Genomic DNA, 14,074 nt, shown 5'->3' with positions numbered 1-14,074 from the left:
CAAACAAAAACACATAATCAGACTATCACAGACAATGATACGGACACAGACCTGCAACCAAAGCTGTACCTCAGTTCCCAAAGCTGCCAATTATTCATGACAACATTGTAACAAGCATCATGTAATAGACAACGAAGCACTTTGTTCAATGATAAACAACGGTGAATCTATGTGTCTTTGTCACCTCATTCATTTAAATCCACTTAGCTGGATTCATTGGCAAATTAATACAAAATAACTCGCATTAATTAACCAAGTGTGCCTATTCCTGGGTAATAACTTGTTTTCGATTTGGGTTTGATTTCATTAGTGTAAGTAGAGCAACCACAAGCCGGTAAACGGTTTAAATCATTGCACCACAGAATGTATTTGCTCGCCACTGGTTTTAATTGCTCCAGCATTGGTGGCCATATCTTCAGCTGCCAAGGCATATGCTCTGTAATTCCCTCCCTAAACCTTTCCACCTCTCTACTCCCCTTTCCTCCATTATGACGCTCCTTAAACTTATCCCTTTGACTAGGCTTTCTAGGTCATCTGCCTCAATATCGCCTTATGCGGCTCAGAGCCCCAACACTTCTGTGCAGCACTTTGAGTCATTTTACTATGTTAAAGCTTTCACATAAATATAGGCTTTTTTTGTTCTTTCATTGGAGGTGGGCATCACTGGCAAGGCCAGCATTTATTGCCACTGAATTGAGTCATTTGCTAGGCCTTTGTCAAATGATAGTTAAGAGTCTGGAGTCACATATAGGCCAGACCAAGTAAGAATGAGCAAGAGTAAACCAGATAGGTTTTTTATGACAATCAATGGGTCACCATTATTGAAAGCAGCTTCTAGCTCCAGACTTTATTAACTGAATTTAAATTCCACCAATTGCCACAGTGAGATTTGAACCCCTGTTCCTAGAACATTACCTTAGGCTCCCACTTACCAGTCGAGTGATACTACCACTATGCCACCATCTCCCCACTCATTGCTACAACTGTTGCTGCACCTCCAAGACTTTTAAACACATCCTTACCACATTTAACTACTTGCAAAAAGAGGAAATAATGGCTACTTTTCCACCGATATTTATCTTGAGTGGCTACCAAATCTGCAATCTATAAGCATTACAGCAATAATAATATTAGAACGTTTTGAAAAGGCGCATAGATAAATTAATCAGCTTCTCAAATAGTGGAATTGATATCTGTCTTTTAAAAAAAGCTGCACAAGGATGTGTGACTCCATTTAATAGCAGTGAGATACACATTGCCACTGATTGCTTCATGCGGTGCTGGTTTATCCACTGTCAGCAATGTTCCTGGTTGTCATGAGCCATTAGTTGTTCTTAATCAAGAGAAATTAAGCACGCACACATATAAACTAGCATCTGCATATTCAAAATGTTGTTCGAACAGCCAATACTGAAAGTTTTGTCAAAATATTATGCCGCTCGATGTTTTTATTTAAGCCTCTTAATTCCATGTTTCTTCAATGAGTGCAATCGAGTGGGAATAGGTAAGTTGAGTAAGGATTTGATATGTCTGGATGTATTAAAGAAATGGCACAAAAGGTCACCAGATACATCAATGCTCTGTTGGATAGTAAAACCCCATGAACCATCCTGTCACGACTGTTATAATGCTAACTGGGAAAAAAATTATCTTGGTCACTTTCAGGATGTGTTCCATACGAGATTCAACCAATTGCCGAGGATCCACAGTTACCTATGATACAACAATAGCCACAAACTTAGAAACTTAGAACTATGCCAGCTAGAAAAGACCATATTTAATCTCTCAGGCCAGTCCCAAAGATCAGACATTTTCAACCCCTCTTATTTCTAATATCCCTCTGTTGTCCAAAGTTTTATTCACCATCATTTTGAAATTTGTACAATTCTCTCTTCCCTGAGTAAGCTATTCTACATATTCGCCACCAATTGCATGAAGATATCCTTAAATTTTCCTTACATATATTTAAACCTATAGACATAAACTGATTGATTTTGCACTCCTGGTGGGGAGACAACCTTTGTGCATCAGTTAAGTATTGATTCACCAGCCCACTGTTCCTTCAAACGCAGTAAATTTAATTCCATGGCTCTTTGCCCTTGTGTGAGAATTGGTTATTATAATATTTTATGTATATAAATAACAGATGGAGCACACGAGAGAGAGAGACATTATACATGTCCTCATGATTTCTCAAAGGTAATATAGCCAATGAATTACATTTCAAATAGAGTCACTGTTGCTTTACAGCCAAGATTCCACTAACAACACCTGAGATTCATGATAAGGTAATCTGTTTTGGTCATGGTTTAACTGAGGTGGAATAGTTCCCCTAGTATTCTAAATGCTTCCTCATGGCACCGGTATCCAATTCCATTTATCAATTTGGTTCCCCCTTCTTTTTGTACTACAAGCAACATTTATACCACACAAGTGCCAGGCAACAAGAGAGAATCCAGTCATCTCCCTTGACCATCACTGAATCCTCCACTATCAACATCCTGGGAGTTACCGTGGACAAGAAACTGAACTGGACTAGCCACATAAATACTGTGGCTACAAGAGCAGGTCAGTGGCAAGTTACTCACCTCCTGACTCCCCAAAGCCTGTCCACCATCTACAAGGCACAAGTCAGGATTGTGATGGAATACTGTCCATTTGCCTGGATGAGTGCAGCTCCAACAACACTCAAGCTCGACACACCCAGGACAAGGCAGCCCGCTGATTGGCACCCCATCCACCACCTTCAACATCCTCTCCCTCCACTACCTGTGCACAGTGGCAGCAGCATCTACCATCAACAAGATGCACTGCAGCAGCTCACCAAAGCTCCTTTAACAGCACCTTCCAAACCTGCAACCTCTACCACCTAGAAGGACAAGGGCAGCAGATGCATGGAAACAACACCACATGCACGTCCCCCTCCAAGCCACACACGATTCTCACTTGGAACTATATTGTCGTTCCCTCATTGTCGCTGGGTCAAAATCCTGGACTCCCTTCCTAACAGCACTGTGGGTGTACCTACACCACATGGACAGCAGCAGTTCAAGAAGGCTGCCCACCACCACCTTCTGTAGGGTAATTAGGAAGGGATTATAAAAATACTGGCCTAGACAGTGACCCCGACATCCTGTGAAAGAATAAGAAAAAGAATAGAATCATAGAATGTTTACAGCACGGAAGAGAGCCATTTGGCCCTCATGTCCATGCCAGCCCTCTGAAACAGCAGCCCAGCTAGTCCCTATCTCCCACCCTTGCCCCATAACCCTGCAAGAGTTTTCTCTGCAGATAATGACCCAACCCCCAAATTCTCCTCCAAGATTACAGCACAGCCCCCACATAGTATGTTGCCCGTAACTGAACACAGTCCTAGATCTAGGAGTATAAATTAGCTTTGAGCAGTCGTGCAAAGCCGACAATCGTCTGTTTCCCTTCCTCAATTTCATTGGTTTCGCAACCAGAAACAAAAAGGCTGTGATCGGAAACAAACAGTAAAGAGTAAACACCCAGCAGGTCAAGCAGCATCTGTGGGGAGAAGAGATTAGTTGATGGGGACAACAGTAAAGTAAAATGGGGGTCAGTGCCAACGTTAATTAATTTAGACGCTGATCTGCTTCTACTTCACTTTCTAGGTCAATTATTTAAAGTTTAAAAGTAAAAAATACCCACTACACCATTGACTGAGAGAATAGACTGATAGGACATGCATCATTTGCACCTGGCAAGTTACCAAGCTTTGATGTACCATGCCAAGCTGGTGCTGAGCAGAAGGCATTACTTCCCTGCAGGGCTATAAGAGCCACAAGAGGATGAGTCAGCCTGAAGCACACTTATGCACCTCCTAGTGATTGCTGCTAAAGGCCTGACACCTGTGTCAGCGTCCAAACCACTGAATACCACATAAGATGGGAGAACAGGGGGAGGAACCAAATGAGTTGGAGAGATATATTTAAAAAGGCAGAAGGAAGCCAGAATAAATCGCTGTGTTCTGAGACTGAGACTCCCGTGGAGCATTGAAAGATACCCGAAATGCTACCTTCCTCGCAATTGCACAATAGCCAGCTATGAATGCAAAGGATAATTAAACTTGTAATAAAGGCTCCATAGGCTAAATTGGATAGCCACAGAAATGGGCAGAGTACACGATGTGCCTTTAACACACACTCACTGGTTGCAATGCAATGCAGGCGATATGTCGACCTCAAGCTGCCTGCTCATTTGCAGATAGCACAGAGACTGCTGCTGAATGAAGGCATCATGACTGCTGCCAGGATATCAGGCATACACCTGCATGATGCACTGAGTCTGGTCACACACTGGCTGGATGTTGAGGGAGTGGACTCCCTTTCTGTTCCAGTTAGGGCGGAGTTGATATGCAAAGTAATGTGCATGCAATCAATGGCTCCCTGCACCATGTGGAAGCTTGTAATCTTAGTGAATCTGTGTGCTAGCAAGGGAGAAGGCAATGCAGTTGGCCCTCTTTCAATAGACGTCTCAATGATCCCACTTATGCAATGTGGGCAGCAGCTGTGAGATGTTGCAACTATTGCCAGCACCAATCTGGAAGAAGCCCAACCATCAAGTATCAAAGTTCATCAGCAATGTCACCTTCGCAGCCACTGGCAATGCTGGGGCGCTGCTCTAAGGTCGTACTCGAGCTGCAGCAGGTGGCAGGTCTCAGTGCGAATGCCCTTACTGAAGCACAGATGCCTCACACATTGTTCCTTGCTAAAGCTGAGGTAGAAGAATTTGCTCCCTGAACACCCTGGGTGGTTATGGCCTCCTGCTGAGAGTCCTTCTCTCCCTTCCCCTCCCCCTCTCCCTCTTCCAGCAGTTTGTCCTGCTCTGGCCTCTGTTCATTGTGCTACATTCCAAAGGGAATGCCTACTAGTGCCCCCTTCTCTGGGAGCAACTGGACCGTGAAAAAGCCTAGAAGTCAGCAAAAAAAATTCTTCACCGTCTACCCTCTCTGTGGACTTCTGCAACTTGAAATAACTATAGAAAGCACCAAACACTTATTGCAGTAGCTAGAAAAAAAATCAACCAGCAACTAATCTATAAGTAATTTATGATCCCTTTAAATAGTGCTAATGAGAGGTCCTTAACATTGCTTAAGCATATGTTCAATTGTGGGAGGTTAAGAGAGGGCATTGGCTGGAGTGTTGAGCTTCAATGTCAAATCAGTGTTGCCTGTTCTGTATACTTATGGCAAACATTCAATGCACATGCAAAACTGCACATGTGCCATTTTGGAGCTCTCAGAGCACCCACAGCATCCAAAAATATGGGCACAAATGAGCCCAATTTCTTGTCCTGCAATTATATAGCACAGTGCAATGGCATAATCACTGTCCTCAGAATAAAGCTTTCGCCATGATAAATTATCAAAGCAGCATTTTATTTCGATGAGCAGCACCTCATCCTTGCAAATAGGATTTTAAAGCCTTCCGGCCTTAACACTGAATTCAACAACTTTAAATCACAACCACCATTCACTTTTTCTTAGGCAGATAATGAAATAAAACAAATGCTGGAAGCACTAATCAGATCAGGTAACATCTGTGGGGAGAGAAGCAGAATTAACGTTTCAGGTCGATGAGTCAGAATGAAAGGTCATTGATAAAACGTCATCTCAGTTAAAATGATCACTTTTTGTCAGCATTTTATTTTCAACTCATGTCGTTTGGGCTTCCCAGCGCTTGAAAATTCCTGCAGATAAAGGCGTTCGAGAGGGGTCAGGTTCATGAGGTAAGTGCATTTACAACACAGGAGAAGCAGGAGTGTTCCCTCCAGGTCCAACAAACAAACCTCTTTAGAGATATCCAAAACTCTGGCTGCACCAACACCTGACCTCCATCTCACCCACAACACAGAATCACAGAATTTGAACAGCACAGGAGGAGGCCATTTGGCCCATCGTGTCTGCACCGGCTCTCCAAATGACATTATGACCAAGTGCCATTGCCCTGCCTTTTCCCTGTACCCCTGCACATTGTTTCTATTCAAATAATCATCTAGTGCCCTCTTGAAAGCCTCGATTGAACCTGCCTCCACCACACTTCCAGACCCGAACCACTCGTTGTGTGAAAAAGTTTTTTCTCACGTCAGATTTGCTTCTTTTGCAAATCACTTTAAATCTGTGCCTTCTTGTTCTTGATCCTTTTATGAGAGGGGACAGCTGCTCCCTATCAACTCTGTCCAGCCCCCTCGTGATTTTGAACATCTTTATCAAATCTCCTCTTAGCCTTCTTCCCCCCACCCCACAACTCCCCTGTTTAGGAATCCTCCCCTTCCTACCCTTACACTCTTCATCACCTCGAGTAAATATCGAGTCTCTCTCTGCACAGATGCTACCTAGCCCACTGAGTGTTTCCAGCATTTTCTATTTTTATTTCAGATTGCCAGCATCGCAGTAAGTTGCTTTCATTTTATTACTGCAGTGATTTCATTGTTCATTCCCAGATGATTAAACTCTACTTGAACATCATACTTATACAATAATGATAATCGGATCATGGTGATGTACTGTGATTTTTTTTAAACATTTACCTTTCAGTAGAAACCCACCTTTTTTCAGCTGCTGATGTGGCTGTGACAGTTCTGCAGGAGGCTAGTCAGAATCGCAGCTGCTCTGCTACTTGCACATGGCAACATCACTTTACTTCATTCCAATAGGGCCTTTGCTTGAGTTTATTGCCTCAAAAATTGAATACAACTATTATCTGGAGAACATCACTCAATTCCCAATCAGTCCTAATCTGACGTACAGATCTGCCAAGATCAAACTGAATAATCCAATAAACTAGAATGCTGATGAATGAGAGCTGGTCCATTTCTTTATTATCGCTTAAAAAGTGTTAACATATATAAGAAATAAACTGATTTTTAATCAGACAGCAGGGCATGAGTGAACGATGACGATGAGCTGTGTAAGGGACTTATCTATTCTTGATATTAAGTGTGATTACTATACACATTGGATTATGTGCAATGGTGTAGCATGTCTCACTCCGCAGCTAAATTGGTAAGTGACTGCAAAACATTAAATTCATTAATCACAGCATCCCTGGGAACAACAAGCTAACATTCAAGAGCCTTTTCAGTCTGTGACGCAAGTGTTGATAAAACGCTTCAACAGAAGTGAAAACATCAAGTAGTTTCCATCGCTAGTCACTCAAACACTCTGACAATATCAATGAACAATGTTTAGCTCCTTTCGAGAAAGATCAAAAAGGTCCTGTATATCAGCAGTGAGATAATAATCAGATGGAGTTGTTGAATTCTAGTTAACTGAGGGAGGTCAACAAGAGCTTTCATATTTTTGCTTTTGACCAGGAAAATTTACATTTTTGTCCATCTCTGCTTCAATAAAAACAGTCCAGCCAGTGCACTAACCCTCCTCATAAGTAATGAGTACATCCATTTAATATTTTGAGTATTGAAGATGTTTTGCTCCTTTTGAAGCAGGCAGTCTGTAACCTACCAATGACAAAAATTATTTTCTTCATCTTTCATTTCCTGCTTGAAAGGACAGTGCACAATTCTTTCCCAGAAATCTGGTCTGTATCCAACCATAAAAACTCTCATCTGAAAGCGATTGGGTTGCTGTTGAGAATCCATCTGGTTCACTAAGAGAGAAGTAACCTACATTTACATAGTGCCTTTCATGACCTCGAGGTTTCCCAAAGTGCATTACAACCAATTAATTCCTTTTTGAAGTGTAGTCACTGTTGTAATGTAGGAAATGCGACAATTTATACACAGCATGAGTTCATATGCAGAAATGTGACAATGACCAGATAGTCTGTTTTAGTGATGTTGGTTGAACTCCCCTGTTGCTCTTTAAAAAGTACCATGGGGTCTTCTACATCTACCTTTATAAAGTTCTGCTCAGGGCACGGGTAGAGTATTGCATCCAGTTATGGTCATACACTTTAGGAAGGATGTGACTGTCTTTGAGAGGGCGCAGAAGAGATTTACCGGAATGGTTCCAGGGACAAGGGATTTCAGCACAAGGTTAGGTTGGAGAAGCTGGCGTTGCTCTCCTTGGAGCAAAGGGGATTGAGGGGAGATTTGATGCAGGTGTACAAAATTATGACAGATTCGGATAAGGTAGATAAAGAAAAACTGTTCCCATTAGCTGACAGTACAAGGACCAGGGAACATAGATTTACGGTTTGGGCAAGAGATGAAGGAATTGTGAGGAAGAACTCTGAAGTTAGAATGGAGGGTGGATAGAGCCTGAAAATTAAAATGCCAGCCAGTGTACCAGTTCCTCAGCCCCATTGCAAACATCAGCCATTTGGGTTCAAGGCCTGGGCAGGCCACTCACCACCACAATGCGGGCAGGCAATTAGGTTCATTAAGAGCCTTTTTAAAGGCAAGAATTGGAGGCCAACTGGTATTTTCCAATCAGTTGCTGGATACAGCATGGGCAGTTTAACTGCCTGAACCTGGGCCAGCCCTCCTGGTAGGCCTCGAGGCCCTCCCTGCTTACCTGGCTGGAGGTACAGCCAAATGCCACCCTGTGGAAGGTGCCCCCGCTGTATTGCCCGCCCCTCCCGCCCCCTCCCCACAGTGGTCGTGTGGCTGGTTTCTCCATTTTTATTTGTTTATTCTGTTTATTTGGTGTCAGAGAGGGCACCTTCTTGTGGATGCACCCTCTTATTTACCTTTTACTACAGCTGGGTGCTGCTTTGAAGCTGAAAGGTCTTTGATTGGTCCTCTGGCTTCAAGAGCCAACCTGCCACCCTTAACTGGACAAGAAAACTGTCTCCGCGCCAATTAAGGGGGAACCCCAGTAAAAATCCTAGGTCAGTGACTGTTCCCCAACTCCAACAGGTCGGGTGTGAAACTCGGAAATGGTCGCAACTCAACTTTCCTTCCCCTGAAGCGAAAGTTCATCCAAAAATTGCTGTCTTAGGCCTACTGCTGCTGCAGGAATTTCCTTCCCCCGCCCCCCCTCCCCACCCCAAAACAAGGCCACCTGCCAATGGAGGGCGGTCACAGTAGTGGAGGCCCAATGTGATTGTCCAATGAAAGCACCCAGCGAGGTTACATTGGCTGGCAGAACTGATGGAAGTCTACCATGATTATCTAAATTCACAACAGATAAAGGTCAATATTCAGACCTTGGCCTTGGTCTTGACTGGTTCACCCCACCCACCCACCCCCATGATGGTTGGGAGTGTGTTGAGTGCCTGTTAAAAGGTAAAAAGAGGGAATATGTCCCTAAACTACTTATTACCACTGAGAATCACAGCATCTCTCTCATTCTCCTGTGATCGCCAAACCTCCGTCACCTCAAACCCAGACACACCGCTCCCCGTGATTGACAGGGTTCTAACATGGCCCAGGCCTCCTACCTAGCAGCCGGCTGTTGGATGGGAAACAGAAGAAAATCATTATAATTATAACAAAGTCCTGCCATTAAACTCGGCAGGACCTTTGCGTTCCAACCTTGCCAGGTTTACTCTGCATGAGCATGCTCCCATGCACCTTACACGCCTCCCCATAAACATTAGGGATCTTGTGTGTCTGGTTTGATTTAGCCGGGACACAGCAAGCACGCCTATGTTCATTTTCTATTTTTCCAAAGAGGGAAAGTTCAGTCAATAACCACTATAAATTTATAATACGTTATTGCTCCTGTTCATCAGAGATAGACAGATAGGCCAGATACACACTTACTAGTTAATAAATCTGCTTGACAGTTTATAGCCTAAGCAATAATCTAATAAAGTGTTTATTCTACCTCATTCCAAAACCGAGGAGGATTACCAGAGGGCATGACATAAATCAGTGGTGGAAAAGTAGCAAAAGGACTCGTTTTCTATTTTGTCTCCGAGCTTGCTACCAAATGCATGGATAGTGTATAGGAAATTGAGACCAAAGTGAATCGTCTGAAACATTAAATCCAGAAATATATACAGGTACACTCTGTTAAAACCTGCTGTCCAAAAGCCAGAGTTGTCTGAAAACTGGAACATGCAATGCGTAATTTTGTTTTTATATTTTACCTTAATTAAAATGAACTTTACTGAACAATTCAGCTTGGCGTTGCATGGCTTCAGAGTTGTTATGGCCCTTTCAAGCTTGCTCTCCCATCTATTCCTGCATTCCAAACGACCCTTGGCCTCACTCAACTTGGATTGGCTGGAACCGGCCACTGGCAAAGGTGCCTGAACCGAAATCCGGCAAAATTCTGGTACGGCCTCAATCCCAAGGTTGCCAGTTTTGAGAGAATGCACCTGTAGCTAAAACCCAAATGTATAGTGACATCTTCGGCTTTTATTGTACATGTACTCCTAATGGTCAGACTGTGAGACTGACCAAGGAGGGAATCACAGACACAAGCTGACCATCAGAACGTCATGAATATTTCATCACCTGTGCGGCGTTTTGCAAAGAAAAAAGACAATACAATCGTGTTATAAACCCAACTTGTTAAATGTCTCCCTGATATATGGAATTCAATCTTTCCAGCTCACCCACTTCCAGAGTAAGCCAAAGTGATAAAACTTGCTTTGATAATGTAACTTTTACAGCCAGAAGTAAGATGAGAAATAAAATTAAGTGTATGAACACTGCATTAATACGATGCACCTCTGTGGAACGCAGCTTGTTCTAACTGGACAATCACCTCAAATGCCAGCCTGTGCCTCATTCTGCACCAGCTCTCACCAGCCTAAGTGAATGGTGATGCCATTTTCTGTTTTTCCTCTTCCACATTGGAAACACTTTTTTCAAAAAATGTGAAATAGGCCCTGGCTCAAGGAAGGGCAGACTCATAGACGTCTACAGCACAGGAGGCCATTCGGCCCATCGTGTCCATGCCAGTCAACAAAGATCTGACTACACTAACCCCATTTTCCAGCGCTTGGCCCTAGAGGCAATGGCAATGTAAGCGAATATCTAAATACTTCTTAAATGTTACAAGAGTTTCTGACTCAACCACCCTTTCAGGCAGTGAGTTCCAGACTCCCACCATCCTCTGGGTGAAAAAAATGTCTCCTCAACTCCCCTCTTAGACTTCTACATCTTACCTTAAATCTCTGCCCCCTGGTTATTGACCCCTCTACTAATGGAAAAAGTGCCTTCCTATCCACCCTATCTATGCCCCTCATAATCTTAGCAGAACTGGGTATTAAATATTCCCAGGTACAAGGTGTTCAGAAAAGATAGGAAAGGATGGAAAGGAGATGGGGTGGCGGTTATGGTTAAGGAGAGCATTGTAGTGCTGGAGTAAGAGGATGTCCCTGAGAATTCAAGGACAGAATCAATTTGGCTAAATTGGAACAAAAAGGGTGCAATTACATTGCTTGCTGTAGTCTATAGGCCACCAAATAGTGGGAAGGACATAGAAGATCAAATCTGCAGGGAAATTACAGAGAGATGTAAGCATTATAGTGTAGTTATAATGGGTGACTTTAATTACCCGAATGTAGACTTGGACAGTGGTAGCGTAAAGGACAGAGACGGGCAAAAGTTCTTAGATTGTGTTCAGGAGAACTTTTCACAGCAGTATCTGTCCAATCCAACAAGAAAAGATGCACTGTTGGACCTGGTTCTTGGAAATGAGGTGGGCCAAGAAGATCAAGTGTCAATGGGGGAAATTTAGGAGACATTGATCATTGTATTGTTTGTTTTAGCATGATGATAGAAAAGGACGATAGGCAATTCAGTGTAAGAATAATTAACTGGATGAGGGTCGACTTCAATGAGGCAAGAATGGAGCTGGGTCCAATAGACTGGAACGAAAGATTGGCAGGAAAAACTGTAGCTGAACAATGGGTTATCATCAAAAAAGAATTGGTTCAGGCACAGTCAAGGTATATTCCATCGAAAGGGAAAGGTAGGGCAATCAAATCCAGAGCTCCCTGGATGAAAAAGGAGCTAGAAGTCAAGATAAAGAAGAAAAAGTGTGCTTATGACAGATGTCAGGTAGAAAATACAATTGAGGACCAAGCTGGACACAGAAGTTTCAAAGGGGAGGTGAAAAAGCATAATCGAGAAGCGAAGAGGGATTATGAGAAAAGTCTGGCCGCCAACATAAAGGGGAATCCCAAAGTCTTATACAGGCATATAAATAGTAAAAGGGTGGTAAAAGGAGGAGTAGTGCCTATTAGGGACCTAAAAAGGAATTTACACATGGACGAAGGGGCCATGGCATTGCATCTGTCTTTACCAAGGCGGTAAATGCAACCCAGGCCATGGTGACAGACGACGAAACTCTGTCACCAGAAGGGTTCAAAATTAATAAAGAGGAAGTGTCGAATAGGCTGTCAGTGCTTAAAGTTGACAGGCACCGGGACCGGAAGAGATGCATCCAAGGATATTGAAGGAAGTGAGAGTAGAAATTGCAGGGGCACTGGCCATAATCTTTCAGTCTTCCCTAGACTCAGGGGTGATGCCAGAGGACTGGAGAATTGCAAACATTATGCCCTTGTTCAAAAAACGTTGTAAGGATAAGCCCAGCAATTACAGGCCAGTCAGTTTAATTTCAGTGCTGCGCAAGATTCCAGAAACAATTATTCGGGATAGAATTAGTAGTCACATGTAAAATATGGGTTGATAAGGAAGAGCCAGCATGCATTTCTAAAGGGGAAATGTGTTTAACTAACTTGCTGGAGTTTTTTGAAGAGGTTACTGAAAAGGTCGATGAGGCTAATGCTGTTGATGTGATGCACATGGACTTTCAAAAGGCTTTTGATACAGTGCCACACAACAAATTTGTGAGAAAAGTTATTGCTCATGGAATAAGAGGGACAGTAGCAACATGGATACAAAATTGGCTGAACAATAGGAAGCAGAGCGTAATGGTCAATGGCTACTTTTTGGGCTGGAGGAAGGTTTGAAGTAGAGTTCCCCAGGTGCTGGTATTGGGATCCTTGCTTTTCCTGATATATATTAATGAAAATTAATTAAAATAGGCCCTGGCTCAAGGAAGCGCAGACTCATAGACATCTACAGTACAGAAGGAGGCCATTCGGCCCATTGTGTCCATGCCAGCCAACAAAGATCTGACTACACTAATCCCATTTTCTAGCGCTTGGCCCACAGCCCTAGAGGCAATGGCAATGCAAGTGAATATCTAAATACTTCTTAGTTGTTACAAGAGTTTCTGACAACCACCCTTTCAGGCAGTGAGTTCCAGACTCCCACCACCCTGTAGGTGAAAAACATTTCTCTTCAACTCCCCTCTTAGCCTTCTACCTCTTACCTTAAATCTATGCCCGCTGGTTATTGACCCCTCTACTAATGGAAAAAGTGCCTTCCTATCCACTCTATCTATGCTCCTCATAATTTTAGCAGATCTTATAGATCTTGATGTGCAGGGGACAATTTCAAAATCTGCTGATGATACAAAGCTTGGGAGTGTTGTGAACTGTGAGAAGGACAGTGTGGAACTTCAAGAGGACATAGACAAGTTGGTGGAGTGGGCAGATAGGTGGCAGATGAAGTTCAATGTGGAGAAGTGAAAGGTGATGCATTTTGGTAGGAAGAACATGGACAGATAATATTAAATAAGGGGTGAAATTTTGATGGGGGCACAGGAGCAGAAAGACCTGGGGCAGAATTTTGCCCTTTATGGGCGGGCGGGCCCCGCCGCCATTTTAATTGGCCCTGCCAGCCGGCCGCCCGATGGGAAGCGCTATGCACTTCTTGTGCAGGTGGGGGGAATTCCCCAACTGTCAGAGTGCGCTCTTTCGCGCATGCACGTGAAAGAGTGCACATCTCCCTGAGACTAAGTGCTGCCTCAGGGAGAGCGCTAAAAGTTTTTGAAAGTTAAAAAATAGAAAAATAAAAATATTATTAACATGTCCCCCTCATGTGACAATGTCACACGAGATGGGACGTGTTAATAAATATCACAGAAACTTTATTAAAGTTTTTTAAAACCGACATGAAAGCTCATCCCGCCGGTGGATGAGGTTTTATGTTTTTTCAGAAGCCCGCTGGGGCTCCTGGCCTGCCCACCAACCTTAAGGTTGTACAGGCAGGACCTTTAATTGATTTAACTACCCTGTCAATGGCCTCAATTGGCCATTGGCAGGTCAGCAGGCGGACA

Source organism: Cetorhinus maximus, chromosome 3 (assembly GCF_964194155.1).
Source record: "Cetorhinus maximus chromosome 3, sCetMax3.hap1.1, whole genome shotgun sequence".
Classification (NCBI taxonomy): Eukaryota; Metazoa; Chordata; class Chondrichthyes; order Lamniformes; family Cetorhinidae; genus Cetorhinus; species Cetorhinus maximus.
The sequence above is the reverse complement of the archived record's forward strand: the minus strand, read 5'-3'. Positions refer to the sequence as shown.